The 23,261-nt window shown below is 34.3% G+C and overlaps 1 protein-coding gene across 1 annotated transcript in view; it reads right to left on the bottom strand.

Moving 5' to 3' along the window:
• Positions 1 to 23,261, bottom strand: part of PTPRD (protein tyrosine phosphatase receptor type D) — a 2,165,650-nt gene that overhangs the window by 1,273,762 nt on the left and 868,627 nt on the right. The window contains exon 4 of the mRNA XM_073228519.1: positions 15,058 to 15,096. The gene's annotated coding sequence lies outside the window, so the exon portion shown is untranslated. The remainder of the gene's footprint in view (positions 1 to 15,057; positions 15,097 to 23,261) is intronic.

The raw sequence follows: 23,261 nt of genomic DNA, 5'->3' as shown, positions 1-23,261 counted from the left end.
GAAAGGGGAGGGCTGTACAACACAGAGAAAACAAGTAGTGATTCTACAACATTTTGCTATGCTGATGGACAGTCACTGTAAAGGGGTTTATAGGGGGGACCTGGTATAGGGGAGAGCCTAGTAAACATAATATTCTTCATGTAAGTGTAAATTAATGATAACAAAAAAAAAAGAAAGGAAAGGGGGATTACTCCCTGATAGGATAAAACTAACTGTATATCAACAATTAATGCATGCTTTAAATATCCTTAATTTTGATCACTTAAAGGGTGTCAGATGATCGGCTATGGAAGTACATTTTTCTGATAATATTCCTTTCTCTTAAAAAAAAAGCAGTTCCTGTGTGGTGACCTCCAATGAATTCTACACAATGGTATAAAGGGCATATCAAAGTGTGGGCAAAGGGTCTGTTTGCATTTATACAGAGGATCAAAGCCTAATTTGGCTACCCAGAAAATGAACTAAGATATGATATGAAGAAGAACTTCCAACATCAGCACTCTCTGGAAGACTCATACCAGAGGACGATCATCAAAAAACCTCAACAAAGATCCAGGCACTGCTACAGCTGTAGCTGCATTCATCCCACCGGTTCCTGGACTTGCCATGGGAATGAAGAAGGAGATATCTAAGCTGGCCTGTGCATACAGTAAAACAACAAATTTGACTGGATCTATACTGTTGGAACTCAACCAAGAATTAGGAGAAGTGCAAGTTGTAGCACTCCAAAATCTTACAACTACAGACTATCTACTGTTAAAAGAACATATGGGATGTGAACAGTTCCCAGGAATGGGTTGTTTTAATTTGTCTGATTTCTCTCAGACTGTTCACGTACAGTTGGAGAATATCCAGCATATCATAGATAAAATTTCACAAATGCCTAGGATGCCCAACTGGTTTCACTGGAGATGGCTGGTAATTATAGGTATGCTTTGGTTATCTAACTGTATTCCTATTATGTTAATGTGTGTGCACAATTTAGTAGTTTAAAACCTATACATGCTTAAGTTACTCTACAAGAAGATATGTCAAAGAAATAATCAATCTTCCCATGTTTTCTTCCTCCTGCTACTTCTATAGCTTTTCTTCTTCCTTCCTAATTACAACCCTTAAATATAATTCGTGCCTCATAACGAATTTACCAAGTATCATAATTCCTCCAAGTGGTAAAGATACCTCAAGACAAATGCTGGGCATAGAAGCCACAGGGCATAAATCTGCAAAGAAGTAAAAAGCTAACCTTTTCAAACAATATGGCTTCTCTCTCACTTACCAACTTTACATTTCCCTGTATGGCCCCAGAAGATGACTGGTTAGACAGAGATGGGTAAGATTCCTCAAGGGAGGAACAATCTAAGACAGGCACAGTCGCAGGGCGGCCATCAGGTGAGAAATTGGGGATCAACAGAGGTGAGGCTTAGAACCTCACCGCTCCTGTTTGGAAAGAAATCTTCTGCATCTGTGGATGTTTTATTGCCCTTGTCTAGCTTGGATTAACACATAGTCTACAGGCACACACCTGATCATCTACATTTGCTCTCTTACAACACTAAACTATGCTTTCTACCTTTATTTTGCATCTACCTACCACTTCAGCATTTTATTAAAAATAAAAATAATAATAATAATAATGAAGGGAGAAATGTGGGATCCACATATAAATCAAGTATAAAAATCAAAAGAATATTCATATTTGACCTGATTGTTTATTGTTCATAATGCATGATCAAAACCGAAAGTTTCTGTGATGACTGCCCTTGTACTGTTCACCATGTAAGAACTTATTCACTATGTAAGAATTTGTTCACCGTGGAAGAACTTGTTCATTATGCTTCAGAAGATTGGAGACTGATGAGAATTAGGCTTCAGGTGGATTAATGATTGTGAATTGAGCATTGACTCCCCTATACAGAATTTTATTATTGTTAACAACCATTTGATCAATAAATATGAGAGATGCCCTCTCAAAAAAAAAAAAGAATAGGTATATGGGAACATATGAACTACATGATCCCTCCATCTGCAATATTCATGGTAAAAAGTACATGTTATAGGATATAAGAAAAAAATACAACAGGCAATGAAAAGACCTAGAGCAAAGATCCATTTTTTTCTTTGGTATATTTTGAATATAAATTCTAATAATTCTTTACTTCCCAGAAAACATTCCCTTCAAGACTTCCTTGTGTAAGTATGGCAAATTGAGAACTGGCATTACTCCATCAAGGAATTCTGCTCTTTTTTTTATTAGGAAAAAAGGGAAAGAAATAGCATACATTTTATAAATGCATCCCCAGAGTTGGAAATAATTTTGGAAATAATTTACACATAGACTCATTTCACAAATGAGAAACCTGAGACCTAGACACTAAACTGTCAAAAGTAACACGATGAGCTGGCAGTCGAATTGGTCTACAACTCAACCTCAAGAAAAATAAAGTTGTTCCTATGGCAGACTATCATTTCCATAATAATTTTTTCAAACCAAGAATAAGTGACTTGGTGTTTTAAGTTCTTAATTACTTAAGGATATGAACATAAACATCTTAAATCAGGACAGACATAGGAAATCTGGGCAATGTACTAAACATACATAGAATGAGTATGTATTTCTTTAGATTAGAAGTAATTGGAATAACTTGAATGACTTAACAGACTCTCCATTCATGGCTTACTCCTGACTCCAACAGAGGAATATGGCTACATTTGTTGCATCAAAACTATGGTGGAAAAAAAGTGGATGCTAAGTTGCAAGAGAGGATTATAAAATATTTGCAAGAATATATCTAAGATTTTACTTATTAAACTCTAATATTGTAAGCCATATGATAAAGTCATGGTACGTGGTCAAAATAAATCATGTAAAAATAATAACAGCATAGAACAAATCCTCTAAAAACAATGCTCCTAAATGTGACAAACGGAGAACAAGGGATAAGGACTGTAATATTTTTAAGAGGAAAAATGTTAGTTTTCCTAAAAGGAATCAGAAGAAAACCATGGTGCAATAAAACCTAAATTATGTTTCTTTATTCTATAGAGAACATACGTTCAACTACTATAACTTAATCTCCCACTCTCAGAGCAGAATTTTTACCTCCACATGCGAGACTGCCAAACAGATAAGAAAAGATGGTGTTTTACCAAATTGCTGTGATTTTGCTATGGAAGGTAATTGTACAACCTCATTAATGTACTTAAGTCTGACTTTAGGATTCTGGAATGATGATATCATGAATTTCAATTCTCCCCAATAGAATTTTTAAAGAGATGGACCAGTGGGTTGGCACAAGTTCTTGCCGAAACCTCAGTTTTTTCCCACTCAGGCCATTCCTGCCTTTCTTGGAAGAGTACATTAATCAAATCAGTACAAAGAATTACCATACTGAATCATTTTAATGCACATGTAGAATGAACAGTCACCAATGAAAACAGAGATAAATATGAGCTCTTCTATAAATATTTTAGCTGTGAATACCAAGCACGACTTTTGGACATATAATTTTAAAAATGACTTTTATTGTTACAAAAGTAAGGTATGCATAAGAGTCAGTGAGGGAAGCTTGTCAGGAGACTTACCTCCTGAAGTTTTACATGCTTCCTTCACCCAGGTTTCCTTATTTATTTTCCAACATAGGAAGTATTTTAAATTATTCAGATACATGTTGGTAGAACAAAACATCCACATTTTCTTCTTTTTTTAAGAAGAAACATTTGAAAAGTTTTTCTGAGACAAACATTCTTGTCAAAATTCATGACAAATTACAGTACTTCAGGAAGCAGCAGTTATTCTTATTTTATAAATGATAATTATTCTTGCAAAATAATAATGAAAAAACTGATTGTATAGGTGAAGATTAGAGGTTTTATTCTAAGTCTTTCCTAGCAGGTGACTTCAGGAGAATCACACAAGAGCAGAGACAAACCCAGCGAATCCAGTGACATTAGTAACACAGCAACTGCATAAATCAAGTATGAAACATGATTGATTTGACTTGTTAGCATTTTAGGCTAGAAAAAGAAATCCTGCACTATGGTTTATGGGCTACTTGCACATCCATTTAGCAGAGCATTGATGTACCAAGCAACACCAAGGAAACATGATCTCAGAATTAACCTATCATGATCTTTCACAGAAACTTCCTTAGTTTTAGCCATTCCATGCTACACCACAAAGGTCCTCACTCTCAGAGATCTACATGATAGGATTTCAATTACTATTATCTCAGAATCTTCTATTATGATCTTCTCTGAAACCTCTTTGGATATCTCCATTCCATTCTATACCAAAAAAGTCTTCACTCTTCCCAGCACTAAAAGGGGTGAGGATTTAATAATATGGGTAACTGTTGAACCACTATGTTATATATCTGAAATGAACATAAGATTATATATCAATAATACTTTAATAAACAAAAATGTATATGACTCATTAATAAAAGACAACCCAATTAAAAACAGATAAGGATCTGAATGGACAGTTCTCCAATAAGCAGAAGACAAGATGCACAACATCATAAGACAACAAGGACATCAAGCCAGTACCACAATAAGATACCACTTCATACCCACTAGGATGGTTAGGCTCAAAGATCAGTAATAAATACTGGCATGGAAGTGCAGAAAATGGTACCCTCGTACACTGCTGACAGGAATACAAAATGGTGCAGCAGGTTTGGAAAACAAACTGGCAGTTCCTCAGAAAGTTAAGCACAGATTTATCATATGACCTAGCAATCAATTCCACAATATACCACTAGGCATAAACTCAGTAAAGATTAAAACATATGTCCAAAAAAACTTGTATGTGGATGTTCATAGCAGTACTATTCATAATAACCAAAAGGTGCAAACTATCTAAATGTCTCTCAGGGGATGAATGGATGAACAAAGTGTGATATATCCATAAAACAGAATACTACACGCCATAAAGAGACAAAGTACTGATACATACTGCAACATGGATGAACTTTGAAAACATTAGGCTGAGTGAAAGAAGCCCGACAGAAAAGGCTGCGTATTATATGATTATATATATTTGTGTATTATGTCTGGATGAGGCAAATACAGTCAGAAAGTAGATTAGTGGTTGCCCACAGCCAGGAATGAAGGTGGAGAGAGCTGGAGGATTATAAGGAGAGTATTTTCTTTTGGGGTTGGTGAAAACATTCCAAGACAGTGATGATGACTGTACAGTTCTGAATATACTAAAAATCACTGAAGTGTACACTTCAAGCGGGTGAATTTTTTTTTTTTTTTTTGAGAGGGCATCTCTCATATTTATTGATCAAATGGTTGTTAACAACAATAAAATTCAGTATAGGGGGGTCAACGCTCAATGTACAATCATTAATCCATCTCAAGCCTAATTCTCGTCAGTCTCCAATCTTCTGAAGCATAACGAACAAGTTCTTACATGGTGAACGAATTCTTACATAGTGAATAAATTCTTACATGGTGAACAGTACAAGGGCATTCATCACAGAAACTTTCGGTTTTGATCATGCAATATGACCTATAAACAATCAGGTCAAATATGAATATTCGTTTGATTTTTGTACTTGATTTATATGTTGATCCCACATTTCTCCTATTATTATTATTATTTTTATTTTTAATAAAATGCTGAAGTGGTAGGTAGATGCAAGATAAAGGTAGAAAACATAGTTTAGTGCTGTAAGAAGGCAAATGTAGATGATCAGATGATCAGGTGTGTGCCTATGGACTAAGTATTAATCCAGGTTAGACAAGGGCAGCAAGACATCCACGGATGCAGAAGATTTCTCTCAAAGCAGGGGGGGTGAGGTTCTGAGCCTCACCTCTGTTGATCCCCAAATTCTCACCTGATGGCCCCCCTGCGACTGTGCCTGTCTTAGGTTGTTCCTCCCTTGAGGAATCTTACCCGTCTCTGGCTAACCAGTCATCTTCCGGGGCCATACAGGGAAATGTAAAGTTGGTAAGTGAGAGAGAAGCCATATTGTTTGCAAAGGTTAGCTTTTTACTTCTTTGCAGATTTATGCCCTGTGGCTTCTATGCCCAGCACTTGTCTCGAGGTATCTTTACCACCTGGAGGAATTATGATACTCGGTAAATTCGATCTGAGGCGCGAATTCTATTTAAGGGTTGTAATTAGGAAGGAAGAAGAAAAGCTATAGATGTAGCATATGAAGGAAACATGGGAGGATTGATTATTTCTTTAACATATCTTCTTGTATAGTACCTTAAGTATGTATGGGTTTTAAACTACTAACTAATTTGCACACACATATTAACATAATAGGAATACGGTGACATAAACAAAGCAAATCTATAATTACCATCCATCTCCAGTGAAGCCAAGAAAACCATTTAGGCACCCTAGGTATTTGTGAAAATTTATCTATGATATGATGGATATTGTCCAACTGTACTTGAACCATCAGACAAATTAAAGCAGCCCATTTCTGGGATCTGTTCACATCCCATATGTTCTTTTAACCATAGATAGTCTATAGTCATGAGAGTTTGGAGTGCTACAACTTGCACCCCTCCCAACTCCTGGTTGAGTTCCAACAGTACAGAGCCGGTCAAATTCGTTGTCTCACTGTATGCACATGCCAGCCTAGACATCTCCCTCCTCATTCCTATGGCAAGTCCAGGAGACGGTGGGCTGGATGCAGCCACAACCGCAGCATCATCCGGATCCCTGTGGAGGCTTTTTGATGATCATCCCCCGGCACAAGTCCTCCAGAGAGTGCTGATGCCGGAAGCTCCTCCTCATATCGTATCTTAGTTCATTTTCTGGGTATCCAAGCTAGGCCTTGAACTTCTGCATAGAAACAAACAGACCCTTTGCCCACACTTTGACATGCCCTCTATACCACTGTGCAGAACTCATTGGAGGTCAGCACACAGTAACTGCTTTTTTTTTTTTTTTTTTTAATTAAGAGAAAGGAATATTATCAGAAAAGAGTACCTCCATAGCTGATCATCTGACACCCTTTAAGTGATCAACATTAAGGATATTTAAAGCATGCGTTGATCTTTGATTTACCAATAGTTTTATCCTGTTAAGGAGTAATCCCCCTTTTCTTTCTTTCTTTCTTTCTTTTTTTTTTTTTTTAATTTTTAATCTAGACTTACATGAAGAATACTATGTTTACTATGCTCTCCCCTATATCAGGTCACCCCTAACAACCACATTACGGTTACTGTCCCTCAGCTTAGCAAAATGTTGTAGAGTCACTACTTGTCCTCTCTGTGTTGTGCAGCCCACCCTCCCCTTTCTCCCTCCCCCCATGCATGCTAATCTTTATACCCCCCTTCTTCTTCTTCCCCCCCTTATCCCTCCCTGCCCACCCATCCTCCCCAGTTCTTTTCCCTTTGGTACCTGTTAGTCCATTTTTGGGTTCTGTAATTCTGCTGCTGTTTTGTTCCTTCAGTTTTTCCTTTGTTCCTATACTCCTCAGATGAGTGAAATCATTTGGTATTTCTCTTTCTCCGTCAAGCGGGTGAATTTTATAGTAAATTGTACCTCAATAAAGCTCTTGAAAAAAGAATAAGTTCTCACTCTCAGAGACCCATATGGTAGCCCTGCTATTGCCATGCATATGCACCACACCCTTATGTGTTTTCCATATCTAGGAACCAGAATCCATTTCCAGGTTATAAGGGGTATCTCAGAAGCAAGAATAGAGGCTGACCTGGGGTTCTCATTCTGGGGTAGGCAGCCATTGGCAGGGCAGTATAAAATCCCCATATTCACTATTCGCACAGTCCCATTCCCTTAAAGCCCACCCACCTTGCCATTTGCCATTGCTCAGTACATTCAGCAAGATGCTATGCTATCATTTATGCATGATTTTTAAAAATAATTCTAAGTGTCTACATAGCCGATATATAATTTTATATAAGAGAGCACATAAAACAGGTCAAACAAAAATTTGAAGTAATTTTGGTGGTTGTGGCATAAAGCTATTTGTATACATGTCCAAAACACCAATGCATATGTATAACATCATACATGCCTGAAAAATAGTTGTTATTTTGAGGATACTGCTTTCAATGTGTTATTAATTGAACTATACTTTTTGGTAGAAAGATTTAAATGAATAACTAAAACAGAAAAATTTGAGGGCTAATTAGCCTAATTAGAAATAGCCAGATACAAAGTAATGTATTCTGTGTCTATTTAAAAAAAAACATAGAATAGGCAAAGGTACTTATCAATATGTATCAATATTTATTTATGAAGATGATGATAAAAGTATGTGAGATCACTGATAAAAACTTTATGCTTAAATTTTTTTCAGGAAAATTAAACATATTGCATAATAATGCCTTCCTTCAAACTCAGTCTTTTTATTACCTTTTTGTGTTTTCCTGTTCTTCCTTTACTTGTGAAATTGTGAAATACATCTTCTACCATATATCTCCCACTAACAAATAATGGTAAATAAATTAAGCATCTACTACAAAGTAGAACTGATACATGGAAAGACACCTTCATATGTCTCAATAAAGGCACGTCTTCCAGGTGGTCATTTTTTCAGACACTAGAGTTTGCAATGCACGAGTTGTTTTGAGGCTGGGACAGAATGAGAATTATTTTCTTGGCATCTCTCTCAAGAACAGAGGGATGAGAAGAAGACAAGACTATCAGCTACAAACCATAGTCTCTCTCATATCACATGATATTTTTTGGACAGTAAGTCTACTCTTATGAGTATCCAACACAGAGGAAGTGACTTAAAAGAAGAAATAGAGAATAAAAAAGTAGTTTTAAAATTATTTTACAAGCTATTAGGGTAATATTTCTATTTCACTGAACACCTGGAGGAGAACTGTTTGATTTAGGACAGCAGTAAAGAAATCAAGCAAAGGATGCCTTGCTTAATTAACCACAAAACATTCTTTCAACACATTAGCACCAAGATAGATAAGATAATGTCAGTAGAATTACTAGAATCCCTATTGAAATTGTATTCATAAAAGTATTTATTAATATTCTATGTCAGAAGAAAGTGTGTAAGAAGTAGATAATTCAACTTTCCACTAAAAGGACATATCTCCATGTAGTCTGGTTTTTGACACTAATAGATTTCAACTAAGGATTGACACTAGCAAATATGTGAGTCTTATACCACCCTGAGGAGCAAACTAACATGAAATAATTTTTGCTCAAAGTTAAGGAAATATGTTTAAAAACTACTAGTCTCCCAAAAATGGAAATTGCTGCCTTAAGGTTTTTTGAACTCCATCCTGAAGGTTGAAATTAGGTGAGAGATACAAACAGATACAAGGCTAATGGAAGTTATTGAAGGGATGTAACACTCAGGTCAGAATAAATTCCAGATGGAATGACTCTGATTACTGAAGTTGAATAAACATTATGGAGGTAGATTTTAATGTCCCACAGCTATTTTAGATGCTATTTATGATTAACATGAAATACTTTAGGAGGCATAATCTGTTGTGCCCCTTCTGTAATAGTATATTCAATCCTTTCAGTTCCAGGTAATTGTACACAATTATTTTTGATCACTAGTCCTATGCATGAAGCAAAGAGGTTATGTTTAATTAATTAGCTGTTGTAGAAATGATTCTTGTTGGCATGTTGGTGGTCTTTAAATGAGTGCATCTTAAAAAGTAAAAACAAAAAAGCATACAGAGACTTCTACTACAATAGGCAGAAAGAAAAAACAACCATAGGAGGACTTGTTCTTTTAGGGCTTTCCAAAAAGTAACTTAGAGTAGTGTGAGCACCACACCAAAATAAAACTAAGACATGGAGACTCATTTCAACTTAGGAAAAGGAAATGATTGATATATGGTCTTTAATATAGATTGTTACCCAATGCCAGGAAAGATTAAAGAACTAAAAGCATTATTACAAGAACACTGTTCATTTTTCAAATGGAAAGCATATCATTTTAAACTTAGATGTATGTATTGTATTTTTTCCCTATTTCACACTATTTGATTCATAAAAAATATTTGGTAAGTGAGTAATAGCTGATTTTTATTAAACATTTAATATATATTTTCCCAAGGGTTTTATTTTGCCTGCTATGCCTAAAATAAGCAGTACCTTAGACGATGTGGTGACAGTGTGGAAAGGATGAATAAAATCAAAAACACTACTGCCAAATTATATCTTTGGAAGTATGACTTCAGATTTCAGAATTACCCAAATGCTACAATGCCTATTTTCCCAAGAACCATTTGATTAGTTTGGGCAGGCTTTATGTTGCTATAAGAAACAAAAATCAACTTAGTGGCTTACGACAAAAGATTTTATCTTCTTGTTCTTACCAGTTTGCTGTGGCACTGGGGGACTGCCACAGGAACTGTACTCCAATATGTCACTCAGGAATCCAGGATGATTTACCCTGCAACTTTGTAATCTCAAACTGATGCCTCCTCTGCAGAGGCAGACGAAGACTAGAAAAGCACAGAGGATTTTTACCTCCTATGACCAGAGTGATACATTTCAACTTTCATTTCTCCTTGGCCAAAAGCAATGCCATGACCAGATCTAACTGTAAGGTGGAGGGAAAATACAAACTTCCTATGCTCAAGAGTGAAAAGAAACCCAGATATTGATGTGCACTAACAACATCTTTCACACAATCCTATGGCTTCTAATAACTTGCTATCTCAGCAAGGTAAAGGGAAAAAATGAAACACCTAAAACAAATACTTATGATTTTAGTCAATACCAATTTTTTAAATACAAAAAATAAAAAGCACCACAGTTATGCAGCATATATGAAATGATGGTCCTTAACATTGGGGTCACATCATGAAATATTTAAATTTTCATCAGTTAGTCTGCACAATTAAGTTACTCAATAGTCAGAGAATGGATGAATAGATGAGTCACAGAGTATGATTCCTTCTTTGGTTTCTGAACATATGATGTATATTTACATCATGACAATTTACATCAGAATAACATACTAACAGTGATAATAATTTTAATAACTGTATATTGTTTTAAAATTTATGAAGTATTTTCATATGTTTCCCAAATCAGAACTGTGAGGTAGGCATATATGTATGGCTTGTCACCTTCAGTTTTTACACACAGCAGAACCTTAGAAAACATACAGTATTTTAACACTAAACATTTATCTTTTGAGGGAAGAGTATTTAATGACATCAGAATATTTTGGCATATATCCAAGAAATATTTTTAAGCCCTCTATATCAGAGATAATATTCAATTCTTGGAAAATTCAATACTTTATTTAAATAACATATTATTTTAAAGAAATTCCATGACTAATGCTAAGCACAAGAATGTAATTTTCAGGTTGCCTATAACACTTTTTAAAAAATTCAGGATAGCCAAACTTACATAAAATTTGCATTAAAAAACAAAACATGAATGAGAGAATGAAGCATTCATCAATCACTATTATCCAGCTTTGAGAGAATTATGTAGGTTATCACATATTCTGCTTTGGTTATCAATGATGGATATATATGATAGATATATAAATATGATCAAAAGGATATATATGATATAAAAATATATAGATATAGAAGATATATATGATATAAAATACACACATAATTTGGGCATAGACTAATAATTTTTTCCCCTTGGATTTAAAGCAAGCAGGCTTTTTCATCGTCTCAAATAACGGTATAAGTACAAAAGATAAGTCACATAGATCAACTTTCTTAATGACTGCAGATCAGGGTAATTATTCCTTATATATGTATATTTGGTTTTATTGAAAGCTTATTGGGGTAAGTTTTCTTTGGGAAGGCATCTCAGTGGAGTCTTCAGAGTCCTAAAAATATATGGAAATCTCATGATCATGATTAACTGACTGTAGATGAAGTAATTAACCTGGCTGACCCTTATTCACTTCAGTTCTAAAGTGGTGACCAAAATGCATACCTCAAAGAGTGGCTGGAAGGTTAAAATTAAACTGGATAGAAAAAGCACCTAGCAAAACACCTGATGTGTAGTGAATACTTAAAAATACAAATTCCCTTCAACTGTACATAATTGTGCACGTTACTATTTTGACCTCTTAAAAGGTCCAAACTGCAGGTGCAGAAAATGAAAGTTATGAATTGGAACAGATTGCTGCAATTGCACACACAGAAAATTCAGTGAATCGTGAGCATTAAGCACATTATCTTATATAAGTGAAAAATGCTGCAATAAGATTTTCTGTAAATATTTTCCTCTTAAATGTGAGCAACATTAGCTCTTCATATTGAAGCAAATTTTTATTGCTGGAATTTAGTTCCAGGGTGAATATATATATATATATATAATATACACATCTATATTTTAGCTTGAGAGTTATAATTGAATAATACATACTCTACTACTCTACTTACTCTGTAATAGTTTGCATATTATTATTTATGTTTTAATACTATTTTGTTTTGAAATTTACATTTATTTTTCTTTCTCCAAATTACATTCTAAAAACAGTTTTCTAAACTGTATCATATAATGCAGAATTTGTTTCAGATAAAACTATCATCCACATGACATGTCATTGTTGCTTTTGAAAATCATAATTGGATACAATGATAATTATGTTTTAGTTTAGGTCTTTATAACTGTAGTAGAGATCCTAAATAAGTCAATTGAAAATATTTCTTGAGGAACTACTAAACACAGAGTAATATGTTAGCCATGCTGTAATAAACAGCACAAAATGGTATTGTTACCTCATTTAACAAACTTGCGAATTACTGATAGAAAATATGCACACAAGAACCTTAGAACAGATGACAGCATAAGATAAAATGGTAAACGTTTGAGCCAGAAAATAAGGAGTTCAGGGAGAGAGGATATCAAACTACAATATTCAAAACAATGAAGACTTCCAGAAGAAAATGGGAGTTTAATTTGGCTTTGACAGATGAATAGAAAATGGATGTATGGGCTGATGGGGAAGATCACTGTGATCACAGAAATAGAAATAGTGACGAAAGGGGGCCAGCAGAGGAAAAAACTGACCAAAATTGATCAGCTATGAGTTTTGTGATATGTACTCAAGGAACACTGCTTTTAAATATGTGTGGCAGTACTCAATTATATCTTATATAACAGAGTAGGGAAAAATATATATAGGAAACATGGTGGGATATATGAGTATGAGAATACATATTGTTTTAGACTGAGTCTCCTGTCCATTTCGTGAAACATGGATTTGAAATTAGATAGATTAGAAGGTGGAGGAAGACCTAGGAGATATTTGTGCTGATCAGAATTGGAAGAGCACAGTGCCAATTTAAATGAGGAAGCAAGGTGGAGCTCAAAGGAAAAAGATAATTACATGAGGAAGGTCCTGATCCCACCACAGGCAATTAAGGAAAGGCTTAGAATGGGTGGGGGGGAATCCCCCCATTTTTAGGAGTTGTTATGCTGGAAATGGGAAGATAAAATTTCTGCTATCTGTAAGATTCCATGTCTAGCCTTTTCTCCAACAATGCTTAAGCAAAACCTTCCATTTGCAGAAAGTGCTTAAGGGATTGGAAGCCAGCTCTCATTCTCATCCTGAGAATGAACAGTAGCTGGGAACTTGATCAGGACTTCAGAAATTCTTGAGGAAGAATACAAATTTCAAGTTTCTGTTGCTCCTATTTATGGCTAAATATGGAACACTGAATTTATGATTGTGAGTAGATTTTGTTGTTGCTCTCCGGAGTAACTTCAGTACAACCCAATCCAAAGAACACAGAGTCCTAGTCACCGCTAGCAAAAGTCTACATGATGAAGCACAAACTGTTCTGCACAACGAAGAGAAGTCTGTTTTGTTTGTAGGTTGGGTCAAATCCTAATTATTATCATATTAATGTATTCTTCACCTAAGTGCTAGATCAAACACAGAGAATGCCAACATGGATTCTGCTGGGAGGGATGCAGGTCCTGACAATACACCAGTGTGTTGATACTGAGAAGAGAGATTGTAAACCCCTTTAGGCATACACGGTGTAGTCGTTTTTAAGGACAATAACACCTGGCATATGAGTTTAGTTTTTCCTTTTGTGTGCTGTATTTCTGTAGCTTTACCTCAAGTCTTCAATAATATTTTTTAAAGATGACAGCTTACTGTCAACTTTGCTCCTTAGGCAGATATAGACTGGGGTGGCCTGAGCAGCACAGAAAAGTCATTAAATGACCAGGAGATATTAGTTGAGAAACCCTGAGAAGCATTTAGGAGGGACAGATAACACACAGAAACAGACATGCTGGACTCTCACCACCCTCCCCTTCTCACCCTGCGGTAATCAGTGGTTAGTAAAGAATGGGAAGACAGTACTCCTGCCATCTATCAAGTTGAAATTGCACATTGCTCTTGGCTGGGTATTATAGAAAAGTTGATCCTAGCAATCAGGGAAATTGAGGACTTCCAAATTAAGAATTAGAACCAAACTAGAGTATTCTTTAGAAATTTAAACAAGATGACGTATGGTATAAGTTTTATAATCCTGCATAAATTCAGGGTAGAGTAGGATCCAATATATGAATTTGAATATGAGCAGTATTTCAATAATATTTGGAGAGGCAAAAAAGGACTGAGTAGGTTCTAAGATGAACACATGAGGTGATGTTTGGAAAAATACAGTTTAATAGAAAAAACTTCTACCTCTACCAGTAATCTTAAATGAAACATTATATTATATCTTTCTTATGCCTATAAGGTATGTACCAGGAAAATTCCTTAAGAATTTTCAGAGTTTCCATTGGGAAAAGAGGAGTGCCTTCGGTGTGTTTCAAGTTCTATAATAGATAAACTATAATACCAACATTGGGGCAAAGAAAAACTTTTTAAAAATTCAAATAAATGCTACTCCTCTTTTGCATATTCGCCTAACGAAACTTAAGTAGTATCTAGATTTATCAGACAGTTTTAAATGGGTTAAAATGTAACTGACCTCCTTATACTGTCTTTAGGAGATTGCACCACAGGAGATGGAAATGACGGGAACATTAAGAAACAGGATTAGGCCCGAGACAGGGAGAAAAATATACTCTGATGATTTGTAGCAGAGGAAATAAAAATACTGATAATACTACAAAAAGAGTCTTACCAGATTCTTGAAGTAACCAGATGATCCAGGAGTCCAAGCCTAATTAAAACATAATAAAGGGGACAGAAAAACATGTATTTTAGTTTTGTTATAAATATATATATACATACATACACAATAAAATTGTAAAAATCTACAACATTATTATATTTACAAGTATTGCAAACTGATGAAAATATTTTAGGAAATAATTTTCCTGGATGAAAAATGTTTTTCACTTAAATCAAAGTGTTTATTTGCTCTCATATTGTGCCATTATAAAAAGCAAAGAAAGGAATGTTGTCTAGCTCCTGAAAATATGTTTCCAATTATATATATATACCTCAAAGATATTGCAGGTTAGGTTTCAGACCACTGCAATAAAGCTAGTCAAATGAGTTTTTTGTTTTCCCAGTGTACATAAAAATTATGTTTGTACTATACTATAGTCCATTAAGTGTGCAACAGCATTATGCCTAAAAAGACATACCTTAGTGAAAAAACTTTATTGCTAGAAATTGCTAACCATTGCTGAGTTTTCAGTGAAACATAATCACTGATCACAGATTCCTGTAAGAAATATGCTAAGGATAAAAAAGTCTGAAAAATCATGAGAATTACAAAATGAGTAAATATTGTTGTAAAAATGGTACTAATAAGCTTACTTGATGCATGGTTGCCACAAACCTTCAAGTTATAAAAAAAATAAAATGCAGTATCTGTGAAGCACAATGAAGTGAAGTGTAATAAAATGAGGCATGCCTATAATTAGGTGGCCATGACACTCATGTTCATTTTCTAAATTCTCAAAAGGAGGGAGATTATTATCATTAATTATACTTGAAATGTAATATTTATTACATACATTTAATTTTCTTGCAGGCAAGGCAGACCAAAACTTCCTTTTTTAAGCTGTTCCTATTTTTCTGCCTTTTACTGTCTACCAGACAGTAATTTTTTCGGCTTTGACTCATTTTTGAAAAGTAAACCCATAAAGATATTATAGTGACAAAAATAAGAGTATTTCAACTTCCAAATTACATTAAAATGCAGCTTCTATTTTTAAAAGATATTTGAAGTTCAAATGAAAGGCATTATCTGAAGAGCAGAAACACCCAGGAGAAGACGTAGCCCCTGTCATGGGATGCAAAGGTTTTATAAATGTTGTCTTGTATAAAGGCAATGGCAAACAGTGTCAGGCCTTTTGTAAATATGCCTGGCTGCCTCTGTGTTTGAGCAGAAATATTGAACTTCTAACCTTTATTATTATGAAATAAAATAGTTTTTTTAAACATTTGATGACCACCCTTTCTTTTTGCCTTGAGGATCAACTTTGAAATTACATATTGTGTGAGTATTAAAACACATTATCTTTCTTTGAATGAGAAAGAGAGTAAATGTACAGTGGAATTGACACTATGTGTGCATGGTTTGTGTGCATTTGTGTCTGCACCTTATTCTCAGAACACTAAAATTAGGTTCTCTGGTCAGAATTATTCCCATTAATGCTGGACCCCTAATTGATAACAATCCACCCAGAAAGAATCTATTAAAGTATCTTCTCTAGGGCCTAGAATCGTTGAAGAACAGTTCAGCTGAGAGGAGGAAGCAAAGGAGTTTGTTGTATCATGAGAGAGCTCTTTCATTCTTTAGCCTGGCTTCCAAGGTGTAAGGTGGGTGATCTGTCTCCTGGAAGCTTCTGTCCCCTGGATCTTAGTTCTGCTTATGACAGTCTTAGGGAATATCTGGTATCTTCTCTTTGTTTCCCATATTTTAACTTATTTCCTTTCTGTGAGTTATAAACCATGCAAGAAACTTGAAAAACTATAAATATATATGGATAAATATGTGTGTACAGAAACACAGTTCAGTTAGAAAGTGAATGCTCACATAATCACCAGTCAGATCGAGTATAAGAAAATACTAATATATAGAAGCCCACAGCCTGCTCTGTCACTGTGTATGTACACATGCATGCATGCACACACACACAGCATGTATACATACAGCACACACAGAGCATAAACACACATTCACATATGTACACATAACACATACACAGAATATGTACACATGCACATATATGCACAGTTTGAACCCACTTTATTATTTCTTGTGGGTTATACTAAAGCACAGTTCAAATAAACAAACGATCTGATGCAGCACATAGGCACATGCAGGGATTTGTGGAAGGACAGCTTCAGTGTCACACCATCATAAACTGCACAGCATGTTGTCTATACATTGCCAGAGAACGACAGTCCTTCGAGGATATCATGAAGTGTCACTGGACATGTGTAATATAATCTCGATAAACTATTACGTGTGTTTGTTTGTGTCCAGATATTCTGGTGATCCTAGTTTCATATTGTCTTAAACATTATATAAGCAGACTCATACATTATATTTTCTCCTATGTCTAGTTTTTTTCCCTTAGTAACATGTTTGTGTTGTCTCATTGCTGCTAGAGTTAATCTACATTATTCTGTAGTATTGTAAATATATATATACATGAATATGTATATGTATGTTTATATATGTGTTTATTTAAGAAGATAATTTTCAATTTTCCTGTCCATTATCTATGGGTTGTCTTCTCCTTATTGATTTGTGGACATGCTTTATATATGCCTGATATGACCATGTCATTGGTCATATGTGGTGAAAATGTACTTCCCACTTCATGATTCACCATTTCACTCACTTATTGTGCCTTTCGTTAGCATTAATTCTTAATTCTGTTGTGCTCAAATTTATCCTTCTCTGTATGTTTCCTTCTTTTTGTGTCCAGTTTATTATGCAAAATGTCCACATAGGTTCTTCTCTATTTTCTTCTGAAAGCTTTGCAAATGTCCTTTTGCCTCTCATATCTAATCTAAAAATCTACCTGAAATTAATGTTTTACTCAGTGTGAGGCTGGGGTAAAATTTCATTATTTTCCAAAATGACTCAACAAAATTTGTTGATGATATCTCACTTTCTTCACTGTTCAACAATGTAAGTTTTGATATTTGAAGTACCCATAAATGCTTGACTGTCCCTAGATGGTAATGTATTCCTTTTAACTATTTGTCTCTACCACACTATTTTACATGATATAACCTTACAGCATACTTTGATATCTGGTAGGCCCTTCCTCCTTGTCCTTCATTGACATAAATGTCATTTTAAGAAAATACTCCCTATGCTGTATTTTCATCCCTGGGATTATTTTATAACTGTAAGTTTGTGCCTCTTTATCCCATCACCTATTTTTCACTGTTTTAAGTTGTACAATTGAGTGGTTTTTAGTATGTTCATACTGTTGTGTAAAAATCACCACAAATTCCAGAACATTTCTAGCACCTCAAAAGGAAAACCTATATCCATTAGCAATCAATCCCTGTTTTCCCTTATACTCTTCCCTGGTGCCCTCTAATCTGTCTATGAATTTGCCTATTCTGGAAATTTCATACAAATAGAATCATACAATATGTGGATATTTGCGTCTAGTTGATTTCACTTAATGAAGTTTTCAAGGTCCATCTATGTGTAGCACATACAGTGTTCTCTTCCTTTGTATTGCTGAATAATATTCCATTCAATGGCTATAGCCCATCATGTTTATTCATTCCTTAGCAGAGGGACATTTTGATTGCTTTCACATTTTGGTTCTTATGAAAATACTGGTATGAACATTCATTGGAAAGCTTTTTTGTGAGTGAAAGTATGTTTTCTCTCCTTTTGGGTATATATCGGGAGTGGAATTTCTGGGTCATATGGTAATCCTGTGTGTAACTGAGAAACTGCCAAACTGTTTTCCACAGCGGGTACACCCCTTCACATTCCTACCAGCAATGCATGAGGGCACACTTTTTGTACATCCTCATCAACAATGGTCATTCTCCACCAAAAAAAAATTATGGTTGTCACAGCCAGTGTGAAGGTATCTTATTGTGTGTTTGATCTGTATTTCCCTAATGACTAATGATGTTGAACATTTTTTATGTAGTTAATGGCCATGTGTATGCCTTCTTTGGAGAGATGTCTATTCAAATCCTTTATCCATTTTTTAAAAACTGAAGTATAGATGATATGCAATATTATATTGATTTCGTGTATACAACTTAGTGATTTGACAGTCACCTATATAATTAGATGTTCACTCCAACTAGTGTAGCTACTATCTGCCAACATAAAAAGATGTTGCAGAATTACTTTTATTCACTTTTTAACCGGGTTTTTCTTATTGTTGAGTTTTTACTAATCTCTTTATATTTTGAATATTAATTCTTTATCAGACATAAGATTTGCAAACATTTTCTCCCATTTCAAAGATTGCCTTTTCATTGTTTTCTTATTTATCTCAATAATGTAGTAGATGTTTCTATATAGAGGTTTACACATTTCAGTAGATATATTTCTATTTGACAGTTTCTTATATCATTAGACATGGTATTTTTATTTTCTATTTATTACTTGTATTTAGAAATACAAGTGATTTTCTATTGACTTTATATTGAGCAACTTTGATAGAAATCATACATTAAAGTAATTCACCTGTATATTCTTTCCAATTTACTATCTGCATGCTCACATTATATGCAAATGAGTTTCATATATTCTATTTAAATCCTTGATCTTTAAAAAATGTGTCTATATACACATATGCATGCCAGTATGTAGGTACACATGCATGTGTGTATGCACATATATATTTATTTTGCATTATCACACCCACCAGGACTACCAGTACAATAATGTATAGAGGTGGTAGACATCTTTCTCTTGGTCTCAATGGGAAAATTTTAACTTCAGGTCCAGTATTTGTTGTATGTATTTGGTAGATATCCTTTATTATGAGAATAATTTCTTCTGTCTCTATTTAGTAAGAGTTTTAGGTTATACAGGTTTTGATTATCATTATATTCCCTTACCAGACATATGATTATTAGATTATCTTATTATTTCTTTTTGGTTTTTCTAAATTGCATTTTATTATAAATTTTATTCAAAATTTCTATTTTTTTAAAGTAATTTCCAAAATCCTGCCTACATCTTTTCAGTATCTTCAGGATTTGTAGGGTTTTAACATTTTATTTCTGATATTACTTATTTTTTGAGCCCTCTTTAAGTTGGTCAATTACATTAATATCTATCACTTTTATCAGGTTATTCAAACAACAAATTATGGGTTTACTGATCCTCTCTACTGTAAGTTTGGTACAATAAACAGTATAAAATTTTTCATATTACTTCCTGACTTTTATTATTTATTTTCTTCTTCTATATATGGGTCAAATATGTTGTTTTCACCCAATTCTGGAGATGGATGCTTATAATTGATTTTGTGCCTCAATTTTTTTCTTATATGTGTATTTAAACTGCACTTTCAGTCTAACACTGACATGTTTTGTTAACAGCGTTCGACTTTTATTCATTTCTAAATATTTCCAAGTTGATGGTGTTTTTACTCAAGAGATGTATCAAAAATGTATATCTTAATTTCTTTAATAACTGGAGTTTTCTAGTCCATATTAATTTGTGCACAAGGCACTTATTCTATATGATGTCAGTTCTGTGCAATAGATTGAAAACTGATGACTCAGCATCTGGCTAGTTTTTTTTTTTTTTTTTTAAATGTTCTATGTGCATTTGACAATATCACATATGCTGCAACCGAGGTCATTGCTCTAGATACATAAATTATACTAAAGGTGTTAACAACCCTGTTCAGGCAGATTCTGGAAGGTGTAGGAGCAAGGATCCAAGAACGAGGGGTGTCAGCAACGTAAAACGTTCTTCAGAGGGTTCCAGGATGATGAAAACAGAAGTGTGACTTTCGTTACTGTCTTTAGTTAAGAGACATCCAAGCAGAATATTAAGATTAGAAGCTAAATGCTTTGAGTGACAAATGGCATCTTAAAGATGTACTGTAAATGAATATATGATTTTCGTTTTTGAATTTTGATAAAGAAAAGAAGAGAAGGGCAGAAATAAGGTTTGAGTATGGTAATGGAGTTAAGGAAAAGTGTCTCTTGTTTACAAGTTCTGTTAAAAATTTTAGGTTATGGGAGAGCCTCGGTCATATTCTTAGTCAGCATATAAAAACCTGGCAGATTTATTAGGACATTGTATCTGCTTCTCATTTTCTTCTCACATGTATATGCAGCATACAGCTTTTATATTTAGACCCTTGGGATTCCATTTGCATGTACTCTTAAAAGTATCAACTCTTTCACACTCTCTACAAGGTTCTTTTGATGAAGGTATGAACTTTAAATAATTCTCAGTGGTACCTTTGGGATTATACTCAATTGCATTTGCTAAAATTTCAAGTTTCCTTTTTATGTTATCCATATTCATTACACTTAGTACATAAAGACACAAAATCAATTCTATTGTTACTAGCTTTGTTTAGTTTCCTCTTGATAATTATTGAGCATAATTGTACTTCTATCTATGCCATTCCAATTATTCTGAATGATGTCCATTTTTATCCTTTCATTTAATTTTTTTTCTTTTCCTTTCAGTTAAGCCCTTTAGGACACTCTGTTCCCACGTTTCTCTCTATATACTCTCTGAATGGTCTCATGCTCATAGATCTTCAGAGGGTGTTTTTTAAGTAAATAAACAAAAATTTTTTTTAAAAGAGCAAATGCATGAACTAATAAAACTGTTTTATGTAAATGCAAAGTCATCTGCCAAAGGAATACAGATCCTTCCAAGGGAAGCATCCATATTATAAGGCTAAGGGCATTTAGCCTTATAATAAGCATCCATATTATAAGAGCCGAAAGATCAGAATTTGTGTTGTGAATCTACTGCTTGAGCTATATTAATTTAGATTATTTGACTGAACTTCAGGTTCCTTATTTATAAACAGAAGATCTTAATATGTAATTTTCACAAGATTGTTATACAAATTATGTAAGTTAGTCCAGTAAAGATGCACAGGACAGCATTTGTAAGTGAGGGCTCGTATAGATAAACCTGGATCTGAGATACAGACTGACCTCCCTAAGAGCAAGTGTCTTTGGTGCCATAAACAATGACCTTTCCTCAACACCATCTGTGTAGTCAGCTGTTCACAGTCCTTACCTCCTTTCTTTCCAAAGTCATGACCTTTAGCAGTTAGGAAATATTGAAACATCATACATGCTATCCCAAGTCTCACTGCTTTGTGCCCCAAACTCCATTTAATAGAATAAATGTGTATTCTAGGATTCTTCTAACTGGATACAGTACCCTTGTAAAACTTAAAAGTGGGTGTGATGAGTTCCCTTTTGGTCTCAATTATGTCTTGAATTTTTATCCAAAATGACAAAATGTAAGTTAATTAATTATATAAAACCTATATAATGAAGCAGCTTTATTCTTCACATTAATAGTCAACATTGATAACCAATACCCTCCTATTTTCTGATGTTTATGTATGTTACATAATTTATTTGATTGGCCACTCTCTTGATGAAGTCATACTATTTAAACTTTTATGCACATTTCTGTGACTTAATAGGTAACAGTCCTTTTAAGCCTTAGGAATTCTCTTGCACAACTACTGATTTCTACCATTCTCAATTTCAATTAAATCACCAATCAGGGTGACTTAATTCAATCTTCCAAATTTTCACACTCCTCAAACAAGTAATAATTTATGAGAAATTGTAAAGGAGATTCATGCAGTTATCTATCTGTCTTGAAGAACATATCTTTACTTTTTTTTAGAGAAACTAGAGCAGCTGAATTGGAGGCAATAGTTTGAAGCATAAACAAAGATGTTCTATAGACCTTAAATGCAGATTTTGGGGGACTTAAATATTTTTATCAACTTTATGAATTACTTAAAATTATGCAAGACAGAGCCTGAAGAATTGATAAAACTCATGTATCTTCCATTGTATTCTGACTGTAGTTTATGTAGCGCTCATTCATTAAATACAGGTTACCACACAAGATCTTTGCTATTACAGCAATTATTTTACTCCCCGACCTTGGACAATCCTAAAACCAAAGTAACTGAGAGGAACACAGAGAGGGGTTTTCTATGGGTAAATTCTATATTTACACTGTGTACTTTTTATAAAGGTCAGCTTCACTCTCTCATACGAAGGTCGGATGCATTCATTTTGTCTGTGGTATTTACTACTGCATACCTGTGCCTATAATCTAAAATTTAACACTTGAAAGGTACTAAATAAATATTTATTGAATCAATAGCTTTTGGCATGCTTAGTTTCCGGTAC

Source organism: Manis javanica, chromosome 2 (assembly GCF_040802235.1).
Source record: "Manis javanica isolate MJ-LG chromosome 2, MJ_LKY, whole genome shotgun sequence".
Lineage (NCBI taxonomy): Eukaryota > Metazoa > Chordata > Mammalia > Pholidota > Manidae > Manis > Manis javanica.
This window is presented reverse-complemented; position numbering and strand designations above follow the sequence as displayed.